The sequence below is a fragment of the Nycticebus coucang genome, chromosome 10 (assembly GCF_027406575.1).
Source record: "Nycticebus coucang isolate mNycCou1 chromosome 10, mNycCou1.pri, whole genome shotgun sequence".
NCBI classification, from domain to species: Eukaryota; Metazoa; Chordata; class Mammalia; order Primates; family Lorisidae; genus Nycticebus; species Nycticebus coucang.
Window position 1 is genome coordinate 37,495,259 of NC_069789.1, and position 18,492 is coordinate 37,513,750.

Below are 18,492 nucleotides of genomic sequence, written 5' to 3' on the forward strand. Positions count from 1 at the left end.
CTGGCCCCCATGATCAGCCCCCGGGCATGTCTCAAAAAAAGGTTGATGATGACACCACCAAGGCAACCCAGTGGCTAAAAGGGTCTGAGGATGACAGTGAAACTGACCATGCAGAACAGACAGGCTCAGATTGAGGTGGTACCTTCTGCCTCTTCCCTGATCATCAAAACCCTCAAAGAACCCCCAAGAGACAGAAAGAAATGTTAAACACTGCAGCAGAAATCATCACTTTTGATGAGATTGTCAACACTGCCTGACAGATTCAGCACCAATCTTTAGCCAGAGAACTCTCTGAAACCATTAAAGAGATGCTGGCAACTGCCCCATCTGTGGGATGCAATGTTGATTACCACCACCCTCATAACATCAGAGATGACATCAAAGTGGCGTAGTGGAATGCCAGTTAGATAAAAAAGCACAAAGGAAAATATTTCAGCAAAGGATCATGTGACAAGGCAAAAAGAAAACAGAAAGAAATATAAAGGATAAAACAAGAAAGTCTAGCAACATCTTACATCAAATCAAGAAGAGAATATAGACAAAAAGTAGTATTTGAAGAGACAGTAGCTGAGAATATTCCAAAAATAATGAAATACATTAGTCATCAGATTAAGAAATCTCAAACATAGCATATCCCACTAAGACATGTTATAAAGAAATTACAAAACACCAAAGACAAAAAGAGTATCTCGAAAGCAATCAGAGAACACTGTCGCAGGATGAAGAAAGTAAAAGATACAAAAATTACACATAATAGTAGCGCATTTAGGAGAAGGCTCAATTGTCATTGGATACAAATATCTAGAGAAGGGAAATAAGATGAAACTGCACATGAAAGAAGGAATCACAGAATGCTTCCTCCTCCCAGGAGAAAGATACCTTGTGAGGCAGCTAGAATAGAATTGTTTTTTCATCTCCTGATTCATTAACATAAGAAAAAAGGGGTAGGGAAGGATGAAAGAAAAAGGGAGAAGAAAAGGTCTCTTTCTTTAGGCGGGACTATTAAAAGGTAGAATAACAGTCTTTAAAGATTAAAAACATTGTTAGAAGACTTGTTACAAAACAAATTTCAAGAGAAGCCTCTAGGATGGGCTTGGTGCCTATAGCTCAGTGGTTAGGGCACCAGCCACATACACTGAGGCTGGCAGGTTTGAACCCAGCCTGGCCTGCCAAACAATGACAACTACAACAAAAAAATAGCCAGGTGCTGTAGCAGGTGCCTGTAGTCCCAGCTACTTGGGAGGCTGAGGCAAGAGAATCACTTAAGCCCAAGAGTTGGAGGTTGCTGTGAGCTGTGACACCACAGCACTCTACTGAGGGCGACATAGTGAGACTCCGTCTCAAAAAAAAGCCTCTAGGATGAAGACAAAGTTATTTTGGATAAGACTAAGGTAATCTGAAGAATTAGGAGAAATTAATTTTTAAAAATATGAAATAAAATATAAAGATGATTGTTAACTTAGTAATAAAAGCAAAGAAATTAAAAATGATCACAGGTAATGGATATTGCTGTCATTTCCCCAACATCCATGTCTTGATTTTTGAGTACCACTCCTGTCTCACATAGTATAAATTTAGGAAAAATATAATCACGGTCAGAGGTGAGATGAAACTGTATTCCAAAAACAATAATAGATAGAAATGGGACATGAGACTCAGACACAATATAATCAGTACAAATCCCTTGCCTCACCAGATACAATTTCTAGTTCAGGAGTCAGCATGGGACTTACTTCAAGCCAGTATGTCCAGAGAAGATGTTTTCTGGGTATTTCTGGGAAAGAGCCTCTCTCTTCTTCTCAATGATGTGGTATGAAATACAATACTTGGAAATCAGGGAATAGTTTTACAACCAATGAGGGAAGTCAGACTAAAACCAAAGTTAGTATGTAAATTAGAGAGGAACTGAGAGAATTACAGAGAAGCAAAGCCAGAAATTGTATCAAACAATACCTGAAGATTGAAGTTTATCTCTAAACTTTTCTGTTACGTAAACTAATAAATCTCTTTTATTGTTTTACCTAGTTAAGTTTTCCGTTACTTGCAATTAGAAAGCATTCTACATGGCACAAGGCTAATACTGTATTTGACTTATCAGTAAAATTTCCATTTATTTTAGACTCAATGTGAATTGTGGACTACAAATTTATTAACAAGTATTTTGCTGCAAGACATGATTGCAAGAGGGACTTTACCTAACAACTGCAATCAGTGTAACCTGGCTTATTGTACCCTCAATGAATCCCCAACAATAAAAAAAAAAAAGTAAAATAAAAAAAAAATACACCTGCAAAAAAAATATATATATATTTTTATGTAAAAAGATATTTTAAAATATATAATTTTTAGTTGTTCCAAAAAAAAAAAAAAAGTATTTTGCAAATGACTTAGGAAGAAAAATAAGAGTCTGCTTGATATTAGAGATTTTCATCAGCCACAAGATTATAATTTGCCAGGCACCAGGAAAACAGCATTTCCCATGTCAGAGGCCATAACAGATTGTAGAGTAAGTTAGGCATATTTAATGCATTTTTTACTTACAATTAGTTTATCAGCATGTAACCCTATGGTAAGTCAAAAATCATTTGCATTCATATATATACTAACACAAATTGTGTAGAAAAGGGTAAAGTTCCAGAAGCCAAATGGAAAACAGGACAATCTTATACGAGGTTTGCCTCTGGAGAAACTCATTTAGCACCAGACCACCTCTTCTTTTGTTCACTTTTTAAAAATTTAAAAGATATCTAGTTAAAATAGTAGATTGGATACATGCAAAATTTATCTCCACTCAATCTCAAAAGCCTAATTTTTTTAGTGATGGAATTTTTGTAAAGTATATGCACCAAAGATAAAATTGAAGAGATTGAAGAAGACAAAAGAAGTTAATAAAATTTTGGAAAATGAAAAGCAGGGGGATGAATAGTTTCTCACTTAGCAGAACAGAGAAAGTTGAAACTCAACTATGTGTAAAACCAACAAAAAGGTAATTCACAATAAAGAATCCTGGAAAGGTTCAGGAATATGGGGCAGAGTCATGGGTGAGGCTAAAATCAGAAGAATGATAGAAAGCTTGTATAAGAACAGTTAGACTTTACATGCCCCTCTACAACTATTCCTTAAATAGAACCATCAGATAAGACTCTAGACTCTAGGACTGAGTCTGAGGCACAACTGAGTGAGGATAAGATACCGTACTGAGAACAGGGAGATTAAATGTAAATTAATGATTTTTCAACTTTACTATGGTGCAAAAGCAATATCCATTAAGTAGAAATGATACAAGTACCCAATACAACCATTCTGGTTTTTTTATTTCAGTAGTCAATAAATTGCATGAGATATTTAACACTTTATTATAAAATAGTCTTCCTGTTAGATGATTTTGCCCATCTTGTAACACTAATGTGTTGTGAGCACATTTAAGGTACAGTAGGTTAGGCATTAATTAATGCATTTTTTACTTACCTTTGGTTATCAGCATGTAACCCTATAGTAAGTCAAAGATCACCATCTGTATACTAAACAGTGAGATCACCCTCTACCACTCAGCTCTTCTCCTATTCAACTTCCAGAAACTGGTGGCCAGACTCAGACACATACCTCTTATGCAGAAGAAAGACTCTTTTTCAGAGAAAATTCTCGGAAAGAGAAATCAGTCTAACATTATAGATATTAGGAGTCAGAGATGTCTCAATAAAATTAATCCAGTCTTCAACTAATAGCCCTAAAGTGAAACCCACACACACAAATTTTCCACTGAGATTTTTAGTACTATCTAAACATTTCAGGAACAATCAAAGAGTGTTCCTACCATGAAAGAAAGAAGCCAAATTAAATACAAAAACAAAAAAGAGAAAAATATAGTACACAGGATCAAAATCCAGGAAATCCAATATTATACTATATAAATTGTAGAAAAGAAAAAGTGGAACAGAAGAAACTATCAGGGAAATAATATAAAAACTCTTCCCATAAAATCCAAGAAAATCAAGTTATAGAAAAAAGTGACTGTAATCATAATCACTACGTGGCTCAGCTATGAATAATATATAATTATAAATGATGAAAATACTGACTAACCCAAAACTGTGATACCTATATTTGGGAAAGGATGTTGGAGGTAAAGGGAAAGAAGTGACAAAGTATAAAAGAGCTAATCCTCATTTGACTTAGTGGTAAGTCAACACATACTAAAACTGAAAATTTTTTATGTGGTAACATAAATAATATTGAAAAATACAGAGGTAAATACCAGAAGAAACTGCTAAAGGAGTTATAAGGCGTTGCCTCCGGGGATAATGATGAAGGGGTGAGAAAGGGTGGGCCAGAAAACAGAAGTTTTTCATTTATTTGAGCTTAAATTAAATTTTCCTTATTTGAGCTTTTAACATTAGACTGATAGATCTAAGCTTTGTGAGAAACATTTTATAATATTAACATAAAATTATCTTTCCATACATTTTTACATTCTTTTTAATTAAATTGTGTTGTTCACAAGGGTCTTCTTACCCATTTCTTACTATTCCATTCTAGATAAATTATATTTTTGGTTACTATGATGACACCAAAAAAGTTATGTTCTCTAACTTGTTGCTATTTTATATGCTTTTTTTTTTTTGCAGTTTTTGGCCGGGGCTAGGTTTGAACCCACCACCTCTGGTATATGGGGCCAGCACCCTACTCCTTTGAGCCACAGGCGCCGCCTTTTATATGGTTTTTTAAATTATAAAAATCCCTGTTTTTATTTTTCTTAAATCCACTGAGAATAGAAAACATTTCATGATATTTTTATTTATATTCCCTCCCACAACAGGTAGAAAGTAAATCTTTAACAAATGTTAGATAACACTGATAGAGTACCAGCTCGGTATCACACACTAAACTAGGTCAATTTACCATCTCTAGTCTTCACAACTCTTTAAGGTAATGTTTTGTTTAGTCCATTATATAATCAGCTGTAACAAAGAAATACAAAAAAAAGGGGGGGGGTTAAATAAAATACAAGTTTATTTCTCTCTAACAGTTCGAAGATAAGTGGATAATATAGACAAGACAGCTTTGCTCCAGCAACCCCAGACTAGCCAGTCAGTTCTGCCATCTTCACCGTTTGGTGCTCATCTCTGGGTTCAAAGCTGCTGCTTCAATTTTTATCATTTCCCACACAAAGAGAACAAAGCAAAAAGGATATCCAGGGCAAGTAGCTTTTTCTTTCAGAAGATAACCCGAAAAATTGTGTACACCTCTTCCTTTTACATGACAATGGCCCAAACTTAGTCACAGGGCCAAATCTAGCTATATCTACCTAGAAAACAGAGAAGAGGTTGGGTAGTCTTGGGCTAGCTAAAGTGTGGGGCAGGCCTATGGATTCTATTTCTCACAAGAGTGGCTACTGGGGTACAATAGCAGTTTCTGTCACAGGCAGGTATTACATCTCTATTATACATAGGGAAATTGAGAATAAGAATTACTTGCCTAAGGCCACATAGCCAACAATAATTAAGCATTGATTGAAAGCCATCTTCTGTTTCTGGATCCCCTACTACTTCCACCAAATTGATTTTGCTAAATGACATTAAGAAAATATATACATATTTCTTTTAATTTCTTGCTAAATGTGACACAACTATATAGTTCTAACTAAACAGTCCAAGTGTTTTCCTTAATACTATTTGTTTTATTATAAGACTTCCATCTCATAGATGGAAGGGACCTTAATATTTAATTCTAACTGTCTCATCTTACAGAGAAAATAACTACAACTCAGAGATTAATATGAGTTGCTTAAGGAACCAATAGCCAGTTACTGAAAGCAAGTGCAAGTAAAACTTCTAGGTTCTTGATTTTCATTACGGGGCTCTTTCCACTTTCTCATTTCTATTTTCTAGTGAAAATAAAGTTTATCCAGTCATAATCAGAGTCATTCCAGATATTAAATGGCATAAAATGACAATTTTTTCTTCCAAATGATAATCAAGCACTAGTCCCACGTGGACTCTGAAGTTTGTTCATACATTAGCACTTCTATATATTTACTGAAAATTCAACTAATGTTATCTTTGGACCAATGTAAAACTAAAGAAAGAAACCACAGTCACGATAGTTTCTCTGTGTCACTATTTCTAAACTCTAGTGTGCTCACTTATAAATATCATGAAAATAAAGGAATTTAGCCCTATTTTTTTTTCAATTCCTAGTATCGTTTGTCTTCAGAAAAAAAAATCACTTTTTCTATCTCAAGAGACAAAATTTTTTCATAGCCTAAAACAAATTTTATTTGCTACTACTATCCTAAATTATCTTAAATAATCTGAAGGATATGTTTAGCTAACTAAAAAGAATTATAGGGGTGCTAACTGAAAATATAAAGTTTTTTTTGTTTTTTTTTATTTATTTTTTATTTTTTTAATTTTTTAATTTTTATTTTTTTATTTATTAAATCATAGTTGTGTACATTAGTATGATCATGGGGCACCATACACTTGGTTCACAGACCGTTTGACACATTTTAAATGTGGAATGTAAAGGTCTTAGCAAAATAACTAAGAAAATGCCAGGAAGGCTATGTTAACTAGTGTGATGAAAATGTGTGAAAATATAAAGTTTTAACGATCATCTGTCACCACAAGAATGCTGACTTACATACATACATACAAATATAAACAAAATAGAAATCTAGGAAGTCTGATGAATTAAGCAAAATTTTTAGACAGACAGGAACGTTGCCTAAAGGAAGTATAAAATTTACCACTGCACATAACTTCTTTCCAGCTTATCTCTTTCCCACCCTAGTAAAAAACTCACCAAGATGATTCCAGATATACTTGGTGTTTTTTTGTTACAGAAAATATACTCAAAATCTCATGTGAAAAAATGTTAATATGTGGAAGGTAACTATTTTCTTACTTTATCCATATCATAGAGTACATGTTAGACTGAAGTCTTTGTTCACTGTCCATACCATATAGCAAAGTAGTTGTTATCAGGGTTGGAAAATCAACTGTATTACCAAAGATTTTTTTTTTTTTTTTTTTTTTACAAAAAGAAGAAAACTCCAGTGCAGAGTAAATATGATATAATTGCTATGCCTTATAATCTGCATGACTCCAATTTAGTTCAACAAGACTGTTCTTTATCTATGTTAAGTATACAAATGTAATTCAAGTAAAATTAAAGACTAAGTGGCCCTTTCAAAATGTGAAATTACCTTTTCAAGAAAGCTGCTTCTGACAGCTGATACGTGGCTTTGAGTTACTATATACAATTCAACAGAAATAGGATGATGTCCGTTCTCTCAGAAATCTATGAAAGGAAAACATATTCAGTCTAAAAAAAAACAAACATTGAAACTTACAAGACCAACATTTGTAATGCTCATATTATATTGATGGTACTTGTTGTCAAATGATATATAATTATATACTAAGCCTAGAGCAAAAAATAACCCACCATTATTAACTGAATCTCTGCTATGCACTTGGCACTGTACTAGATTCTTTGCAAGAATTATTTTTCTTCCTAATAACCATTCTACAAGGTAAGCATTATTCTACTTTACAGCTAAGAGAAAAAAGGAGGATCAAAATAAGTTGAGTAACTTTCCTACTATCACAGAGCTCATTTGTTATAGAGCCAGGATAAGAGTCTAATAGTTCACTTTCAGGAAAACTAATCTGAAGGATATGTTTAGCTAACTAAAAAGAATTATAGGGGTACTGTCTGAAAATATAAAGTTTTAACTATCATCTGTCACCTCAGGAATGCTGACTTACATACATACAAATATAAACTGGGCTGCATTTTGAAAATATTCAGCCTAGATGATATGTTCCATGTGTAAGCTTAGTGTGCCCTACTTGGATGTGACAGAATGGTCAGACTGCAGGTACTGCATTACAATATCCTCATCTTTCCCTGGTCTCAGCCCAGGGTTCTCCATTTAACTGCTATGTCTGAATTTCTGTCTAACTTTTACTAAAACATTTTTCTTTTCAGTATTTGTTTCCTCCAGAGTCCCATCAACTATCTATTCCTTTTTATTTGAGGCAGACATAGAATTAAAGAGAATCTCACTGTTAATTTCCCCACTCTTTACTTTTAGGGACCAGCCCAAAGAGTTATCTTATCTATCTGGCTATAGAATAGGGTGCTATCCTCTATTAATATCATTTTTTCTAAGCTGGAGAAGGAATAGCCAAACTTCTAGGGAAAGAAGATAAATAGAAAAAAATACAGAAAGTTGTTAAACTCAGAAATAAAGAAAACGAAATAAACACGATTCTTTAAAGATGCTGGGGAGACAATGGCACAGGACAGGACAAAACAAAGTCTTGTTCTCCCAGAGCTTATAACTTCAAGATCTGTGCATTATCACTCACTGTAGGTACTTCAAACAATCATGACACATTGCCTGCCTCCAAAGACTCACACTTTACCCAGGACACTTGACATTTAAATAGCTCTTTAGAAATTTGTAAAATGCTTTCTTACCATCTCATTTATGCCTCAGTGCAACAACCTACACTAAAAATAACTATTTTCGCTTTATTAATGAGAAAACAGATTAGGAAAAACTACATTTCTTGCGCAGGGTGACACAAATAATATGAAAAGGAGCCAAGATGCAAACCCTAGCTCCAAATCTACTATACTAAAAGTCTCTGAGGAAACATGAGTCTGGTTTCCGTCAAGTGAATTTAGAGTTCGATTCATAACATCCGAAATAAACAACTCATAACTCATAAAGCATATCACAGTTTGACAGTCATGGCAAAGCAATGGTCATATGAGGAAAGCAGTCAGCAACTAAAGGGACATAAATTCTAAAGAACAAGACACAACAACAAACCCAAGTCTTTCCTACTCCCTTCTCCTTGGGCCAAACCCCATTTCTCTCACACTCCATTACAAGTCTTGCCACATAGTTTTAATATATAACTAAACTATTCAACCGTATCAAAAATCAGAAGATAGTTCATGATAATAAATAAGTAGGATACCAGTGGATAATTGTGGGTATCCACATATTAGCTGCTATCAACCCAAAGTCAAAACCCTCAAACATGTCCTTGAATGAAAAAAAGTAGACCCTGGGTAACTACTTAACACCCACACTTTTGCCACACTAGTATGAATTCATAAGAGGTTATACTTGTGACTTATCTCAAGTGTAATTAACCACTTCATTAAAAGTCTGTTCTCAAAGACTATCACAGATCTAGCCCACTCTGTCAATAATAGGCTTGAAAGGGCTGGCGTAGTACCTCATACCTGTAATCCTAACACTCTGGGAGGCCGAGGCAGGTGGAATGCTTGAGCTCAAGAATTCAGACCAGCCTGAGCAAGAGTGAGACCGCATCTCTAAAAATTGCCAGGCAATATGGCGGGTGCCCAAAGTCCAGCTACTCAGGAGGCTGAGGCAAGAGAATCATTTGAGCCCAAGAGTTTGAGGTTGCTGTGAGCTGTGACACCACAGCACTCTACCCAGGGTGACAGAGTAAGACCACACACAGAGTAAGACTCAAAAAAAAATTTATTTAAAAACAAGCTGTGGAAGTTCTAATTCTGCCTACCCATTATGTTTTCTTAACTTTTTCTGATTAAGAAGTCAACAGCAACAACAAAAAATATTCAGTTTGTCTTTGTAAAAACCATCTCCCATTCTGCGTGGTTTGGGTAGGGCTGTCAAACACAGAACCTCCATTCCTTCCATTCCATCCTTGAGCTGCAGAAATGGGTATAAGATTGATTGATTTAACTGTGATTTCTTTTGGGTGTTTTGGGTTTTAATTTTAATTTAAACTTAAAATATTTGCTCTAATTTAACTTAAATTTATTTAATTTTTTTTTTTTTTTTTAGAGACAGAGTCTCACTGTACCGCCCTCGGGTGGAGTGCCATGACATCACATGGCTCACAACAACCTAGCAACCTCTAACTCTTGGGCTTACGTGATTTTCTTGCCTCAGCCTCCTGAGCAGCTGGGACTACAGGCGCCCGCCACCACGCCTGGCTATTTTTGTTGTTGTTGCAGTTTGGCCGGGGCTGGGTTTGAACCTGCCACCCTCGGTATATGGGGCCAGTGCCCTACTCACTGAGCCACAGGCGCCGCCAAATTTATTTAAATTTTAATTTTAACTTAAATTTAGCAGTATCCAAAAGAAATCAAATTAGCTAAAACAATCCTGCATTTTAAACAGTCTCAACTGAAAACTTCTGTATGAAATAGTAAAATTTTTGTTAGTCATAATAAAGTTTTCATATTGAAAGTTCTTATAAAGCTTCTTAAACAATTTAAACATTAGAAAATTTGATAAAAATCCACGACTTTGTGATTTGACACATTTATCATGTCAAAAAAGAGGGTTAAGAAACTTACACAAGGTCACTAAGCCAACAAGTAGTAAATCAGGACTTAGATTTAAGAGGTCAGGTGCCCCAGGGCCTGTGCTCTTACCCACTCTATTATTCTGCCTAGTTGGTACCTAGCACATAACTAATAATTGGTTATCAAATGAACAAATGATCGATCACCTCACTGTTTCACAAGCTTTAAAGTCTTCTTAGGATGGCGCTCAATGTTCCACGGCCTAGCCCCAAAATATTATCTTCCCCCACACTCTAACATGTATCCCCTATACTTCAACAAAACATGTCCTTCAAACCCACGCAGCAATTTCCAACCTCCTCTCAGGTTCTCTCTACTGAGTATTTCTTCCCCAACACCACTAGACCTCTCCAAATCCTATCTTCACATCCTACCTCCATGTCATTACCTCATGAAGTTTTCTCTAACCTCTTTGTCTTAAGATAATCTCTCATCTGTACTATTACTCTAGCACTTATTAAATTCAGCAATTCTAGGGTGTAGGGTCTTTATGAATAAGGAATAAGAACTTATAGCTGTTTATAAATTCTACCCAGCAAAAACATACTTCCATACACATCATAGGCATTTACCATACATCTGTTAACTGATTTAAGATATATTACCCAAAAATAAACCATTTGCCTAACTTTAATTCATGATTCTACATGTGTATATGTGCATAATAGAAATAACAAACCACACAATATTTAAAGTGGCATAGTAGTTCTCACCAGATAATAATGCTGAAATTCTCAGTGGAGGATAAGATTGGACACAATCCAGTCTTATCAGAATCATCAGAGGAGCATTTCACATTAGCACAAGGAACGGCATATTAATGGTTCTATACAACTAATAGCTACACATTTCCTGCAACGGAAGGAAAGGACTGAGGAATGATTTTAATAGTGGATGTATGTTGAAAACATTCAAGGCATCCAAACAGAAAAGATCCATCAGTTACACCATAACAATTTAGGAGGGTTCTTTACAAACTTAGATACCATTCTTTACAGATTAGGCTCCTTCTTCATTATTCCTAAAACAAAAGGACAAGGACCAGTTCTAGATAAAATACAGAGGTCACAATCTCAAAAATGCTAACTCACTGTTGTCTCTAAAAGACAACTGCCAAATACCATACACATTATTTGATTTTATAAAATAAATGGCCTTGGGGCAAGACAAGATAGCTGACTGAAGCCAGCTTTCCACAGAGGCTCCCGTACAGAAGGAGAGTTAAAGGACAGAAATTTAGCAAGTAACCTGGCGGATTAGAGCTGCACCAAGACAGAAGGTTGAAGAACGTACATCAACCCTGCTGAGCCGAGCTGCGACCCCAAGGATACAAACAAAAGGTACAAAATCCATCACCAAATGGACGGGAGTCCCCTCCCCCATGAGAATGGCTTGGAGTACCCTATAAACAAATAAGCAGAGTTCAAAAAGTCCTCCCATTATACTCCATGGGAGAGACCCTCTAAAACAGGTGGCCTCAAACTTTTTAAACAAGGGGCCAATTCACTGTCCCTCAGACCACTGGAGGGCGGAACTACAGTTAAAAAAAAAAAAATCTATGACCAAATTCCTATGCACACTGCACATATCTTATTTTGAAGTAAAAAAACAAAATGTGAACAAATACAATCACACCGCTTCATGTGGCCCACGGCCACAGTTTGAGGACCCCAGCGCTAAAAACTAGACCTACTTCCCCTACTAGGGTGCCATGGCACACTCCTGCCAAGCATAAAACTGTGTAAAACTGTATATATATTCTCTACCTGCAATTCTGAGCTCCCAGCATTCCCGTCCACTCTCACTTTGAGGTCTGGAGACCTGTCCCCCAGGAGTCCAGATTCTTGGATGTTTTCTCGAGAGGTATGGACAGGTCATGGACTGCTGCTCGCTGCTGATTCTGAGGCACGGGAGTGAGGAGAAGATGGTCGGCTGAGAGGGAACTACACAGGACTGGCAGAAGCAGCAGCCATTTTTGGCAACAATAGCGCTCACCCCTGGATATTCTGGAGTCACACCCTCTGTCTCTCTGGGCAATGAGAGGAGGCTGGGCATCTTCTCGGGTGGCAACCACCAGCAGAAAAGTTCTGGGATGGAAATGCAGGCCCTGTGAGTAAAGGGTTTGCCTGAGGCGGAACCGGCCTGGGTGGAGCGTGGGGAAAAGAAAACCCACGCACAGTGCCGGCTGATTCCGAGGGCGGGGCTGACCCAGAGTACGGCTTTATGGAGCCTAAGATGCACCCGGTCCTCAGGAGATCATCAGCCTAAGCAAAGGAGGGCAGGACGCTAGAACTGACAACTAACTGTGCTGCAAAGACAAACCTGCAGCAGCAAAGACAGGGCCTGAGGCGAAGGTTCTGTGAATTCAAAACAGCTTCTCTTCTGCAGGGGAATTTACCTGGGACAGAAACAAATACCACAAAGTTGTTCTGTCAGTAACATCAATCAGGGGTGGGGCTGGAACTGAGTGAACAGCCCAGCCTCCATCAAGCACCTGAGGCTGTCAGGCCTCACCTCCCCTTGCCAGATAGCAGCAGAGACCAGCAGCCTGATTGAGGAGACATAGATTTCCTTGTGATTCAGGCAGTTACAAACCCCTGGAGTATCTGCTCATTGGAGGCAACTGGGTCACAGACCTGCGGGTTTATGAGTGACTGGGTATGACAGAGGTACAAGGTAGGGAAGGAGGCATCAACCTTCCCAGACTAATCTCTTTGCTGGGTGGGTCCTCCATGACTCCACAGAGCACCAGAGCAAGTCACATTTGAGTTGTCAGCAGGCCCCTCCGATCTAGTTGCCAGAGAACTTTTTAAACTCTCCCACCTGAGACAGGTGCTGACTGAGACAATTGACTTGGACCTTTTGAACTGAGCCAATCACCCGAGGACTATCCAAGTGGTGCCCTAGGTATGTGGTTATAGGAAGGATTGATTTTCCTTTTCCAATTGTTGCCTGTGGGAGGCAGGGTGACTTAATTGCTGGTATTTCTCCACAGCTGAGACTTCAACCCAGAGTAACTGTTTCACTAGGGGCGGACAGAGACCAGCTGAAAACAAGACAGAGCCACTTAGCCCCACCACACCAAGCCGGTCTGCACTTTCTCAGGCTGTAGCACTGTACAGGTCCTCAGCAAAGCTCCAAAGGACAAGGTACAGACACCAGTCCCAGCTTTTGTGCAAAGGGCTGGTTAATCACTACTCCTGGAGCCCCGAACCCAAATTTTCTTTAACCACTCATTTAATCAAATGGTATAAAATAATCATGGGGTGGAATCAGTGGAAAAACTCAGGTAACATGAATAACCAGAGTAGATCAACCCCCCAAAAGAAAGATATGGCAGATATAACTGAAGATCCCATTCATAAACAGCTGGCTAAGATGTCAGAAATCGAATTCAGAATTTGGATTGCAAACAAGATTAATAGAATGGAGGAAAATTTGGAATTAGAAATTCGAGGAGCAATTTAAAAGTTGGAATTAGAAATTCGAGGAGCAATTCAGAAGTTGTCTCAAGAATTCAATGAATTTAAAGACAAAACCACCAAAGATTTTGACACATTGAATCAAGAATTTGCAGCCCTCAAAGATCTGAAAAATACAGTAGAATCCCTCAGTAACAGAACGGACCAAGCACAAGAAAATATTTCTGACATTGAAGACAAAGCTTTTGAACGCTCTCAAACTCACAAGAAGAAGAGAAATGGAGAGCAAAAACAGATCATTCTCTCGGAGAGCTCTGGGATAATTCGAAGAAGGCTAATATCTACCTTATTGGATCCCTGAAAGCGATGAAGTGCCTTGCAAGGCACAGAGGCTCTTCTCCATGAAATTATGAAAGATAATTCTCCAGACACGCCAAGAGATTCTGAAATTCAGATAGCAGACAGTTTCAAGAACCCCAGCACAACTTGACACGAGTAAGACATCATCAAGACACATCACAATTAACTTCACTAAAGTTAATATGAAGGAGAAAATTCTCAAAGCAGCCAGACCTAAGAAAACCATAACCTACAAAGGGAAGAATATTGGAATGACTGAAGATCTCTCTGCTAAAACCTTTCAAGCCAGAAGAGAGTGGTCATCGAATTTTACTCTCCTAAAACATAATAACTTTCAACCCTGGATCCTGTATACAGCTAAACTGCGTTTCATTTATGATGGAGAAATTAAATACTTTAATGACATTCACATGTTGAAGAAATTTGCCATAACCAAACCAGCTCTTCAGGATATTCTCAGACCTATCCTCCATAATGACCAGCACAATCCTCTACCACAAAAATAAACTCACGCAGAAACTTTTGACCAAACTCCAACTTACATAGTGGTGAAAGGATTAAAAATGTCCACTGGACTTTCGAAAAACTCGATCCCCAAAATTTTTACCAGACTTATCAATATTCTCCATTAATGTGAATGGATTAAACTGTCCTCTAAAGAGGCACAGGTTGGCTGACTGGATACAAAAACTCAGGCCAGATATTTGCTACATACAAGAATCTCATCTTACCTTAAAAGTTAAATATAGACTCAGGGTGAAAGGATGGTCCTCCATACTTCAGGAAAATGGGAATCAGAAAAAAGCAGGTGTTGCAATTCTATTTGCAGATGCAACAGGCTTTCAACCAAAAAAATTAAGGAAGGATAAGAATGGTCACTTCATATTTGTTAAGGGTAATACTCAATACGATGAGAGTTCAATGATTAGTATTTATGCACCCAACCAGAATGCACCTCAATTTATAAGAGAAACTCTAACAGACATGAGCAATTTGATTTCCTCCAGTTCCATAACAGTTGGAGATTTTAACACTCCTTTGGTAGTGTTGGATAGATCCTCCCAGAAAAAGCTGAGCAAATAAATTTTAGATTTAAACCTAACCATCCAACATTTGGATTTAGCAGACATCTACAGAACATTTCATCCAAACAAAACCTAATACACATACTTCTCATCAGCCCACAGAACATACTGCAAAACTGATCACATCTTAGGTCATAAGTCTAACCTCAGTAAATTTAAAGGAATAGAAATTATTCCTTGCATCATCTCGGACCACCATGGCATTACAGTTGAACTCAGTAGCAACAGGAATCTGCATACTCATACAAAACATGGAAGTTAAATAACCTTATGCTGAATGATAGCTGGGTCATAGACAAGATGAGGAAGGAAACTGCCAAATTTTTGGAACAAAACGACAATGAAGACACAAATTATCAGAACCTCTGGGATACCACAAAGGCAGTCCTAAGAGGGAAATTTTTAGCACTGCAAGCTTTCCTCACAACGGAAAGAGAAGAAGTTAACAACTTAATGGGACATCTCAAGCAACTGGAAAAGTAAGAACATTCCAATGCCAAAGAAAAGAAATAACCAAATTTGAGCAAAATTAAATAAAATTGAAACAAAAGAACTATACAATGCATCAAAATCAAAAACTTAGTTTTTTGAAAAGGTCAATAAAATAGATAAACCTTTGGCTAATCCAACCAGAAAAAAAAAAAGAGTAAAATCTCTAATTTCACCAATCAGAAATGACAAAGACAAAATAACAACAGACTCCTCAGAAATTCAAAAAGTCTTCAATGAATATTACAAGAAACTTTATTCTCAGAAATATGAAAATCTGAAGGAAATTGACCAATATTTGGAAGCACGTCACCTTCCATGACTTAGTCAGAATCAAGTGGAAATGCTGAACAGGCCTATATCAAGTTCTGAAATAGCATCAACCATATAAAATCTCCCTAAAAAGAAAAGCCCAAGACCAGATGGCTTCACGTCAGAATTCTACCAAATCTTTAAAGAGGAACTAGTACCTATATTACTCAACCTCTTCCAAAATATAGAAAAAGAAGGAATATTACCCAACACATTCTATGAAGCAAACATCACCCTGATCCCCAAACCAGGAAAAGACCCAACAAGAAAAGAAAATTATAGACCAATATCACTACTGAATATAGATACAAAAATATTCAACAAGATCCTAACAAACAGAATCCAGCAACACATCAAACAAATTATACATGATGACCAAGTCGGTTTTATCCCAGGGACTCAAGCCTGGTTCAATATACATAAATCTATAAATATAATTCCTCACATAAACAAATTAAACAACAAATTAAAAAACATATGATTCTCTCAATTGATGCAGAAAAACCTTTTGATAATATCCAGCATGCCTTCATGATCAGAACACTTGAGAAAATTGGTATAGAAGGGACATTTCTCAAACTGATAGAGGTCATCTACAGCAAACCCACAGCCAATATCGTATTGAAAGGAGTTAAATTGAAATCATTTCCACTCAGATCAGGAACCAGGCAAGGTTGCCCATTGTCTCCACTGCTCTTTAACATTGTAATGGAAGGTTTACTCATCACAATTAGGGAAGAAAAGGCAATCAAGGGTATCCATATAGGGTCAGAAAAGATCAAACTTTCACTCTTCGCAGATGATATGATTGTATATCTGGAAAACACCAGGGATTCTACTACAAAACTCTTAGAAGTGATCAAGGAATACAGCTGCGTCTCGGGTTACAAAATCCACATTTATAAATCGGTAGCCTTTATATATACCAACAATAGTCAAGCTGAAAAAACAGTTAAGGACTCTATTCCATTTACAGTACTGCCAAAGAAGATGAAATATTTGGGAGTTTATCTAAGAAAGGACATGAAAGATCTCTATAAAGAGAACTATGAAACTCTAAGAAAAGAAATAGCTGAAAATATTAACAAATGGAAAAACATACCATGCTCATGGCTGGGAAGAATCAACATTGTTAAAATGTCCCTACTACCCAAAGCAATATACAATTTTAATGCAATCCCTATTAAAGCTCCACAGTCATACTTTAAAGATCTTGAAAAAATAATACTTCGTTTTATATGGAATCAGAAAAAAAACTCAAATAGCCAAGACATTACTCAGAAATAAAAACAAAGCTGGAGGAATCATGCTACTGGACCTCAGACTATACTATAAATCGATAGTGATCAAAACTGCATGGTACTGGCACAAAAACAGAGAAGTAGATAGATGTCTGGAACAGAATAGAGAACCAAGAGATGAATCCAGCTACTTACCATTATCTGATCTTTGACAAGCCAATTAAAAACATTCAGTGGGGAAAAGATTCCCTATTTAACAAATGGTGCTGGGTGAACTGGCTGGCAAGCTGTAGAAGACTGAAACTGGATCCACACCTTTCACCATTAACTAAGATAGACTCTCACTAGATTAAAGATTTAAACTTAAGACATGAAACTATAAAATTACTAGAAGACAGTGCAGGGAAAACTCTTGAAGAAATTAGTTTGGGCGAATATTTTATGAAGAAGACCCCCCTGCGCAATTGAAGCAGCTTCAAAAATACACTACTAGGACCTGATCAAACTAAAAAGCTTCTGCACAGCCAAGAACACAGTAAGTAAAGCAAGCAGACAGCCCTCTTGAATGGAGAATGGGAATGGGAGAAGATATTTGCAGGTTATGTCTCCAACAAAGGTTTAATAACCAGAATTCACAGAGAACTCAAACACATAAGCAAGAAAAGAACAAGTGATCCCATCACAGCCTGGGCAAGGGACTTCATAAAAAACCTCTCTGAAGAAGACAGGCACACGGCCTACAGACATATGAAAAAATGCTCATCATCCTTAATCATCAGAGAAATGCAAATCAAAACTACTTTGAGATATCATCTAACTCCAGTAAGATTAGGCCATATCACAAAATCCCAAGACCAGAGATGTTGGCATGGATGTGGAGAAAAGGGAACACTTCTACACTGCTGGTGGGAATGCAAATTAATACATTCCTTTTGGAAAGATGTTTGGAGAAGACTTAGAGATCTGAAAATAGACCTACCATTCAATCCTACAATTCCTCTACTAGGTATATATACCCAGAAGACCAAAAATCACATTATAACAAAGATATTTGTACCAGAATGTTTATTGCAGCCCAATTCATAATTGCTAAGTCATGGAAAAAGCCCAAGTGCCCATCGATCCATGAATGGATTAATAAATTATGGTATATGTACACCATGGAATATTATGCAGCCTTAAAGAAAGATGGAGACT

General features: G+C 36.9%; 1 protein-coding gene across 6 annotated transcripts in view; it reads right to left on the minus strand.

The window, feature by feature from the left end:
* DISP1 (dispatched RND transporter family member 1) overlaps nt 1-18,492 on the minus strand; it is a 278,204-nt gene that overhangs the window by 237,730 nt on the left and 21,982 nt on the right. The window contains exons 1-3 of one of the 6 annotated variants that reach the window (XM_053607066.1): nt 12,382-12,418; nt 12,153-12,286; nt 7,208-7,302 (exon numbers count right to left, since the gene is read on the minus strand). The exons of the other annotated variants lie outside the window; for them this stretch is intronic. The gene's annotated coding sequence lies outside the window, so the exon portion shown is untranslated. Of the gene's footprint in view, nt 1-7,207; nt 7,303-12,152; nt 12,287-12,381; nt 12,419-18,492 lie in introns of those variants that run through there. 6 annotated transcript variants of the gene reach the window in all.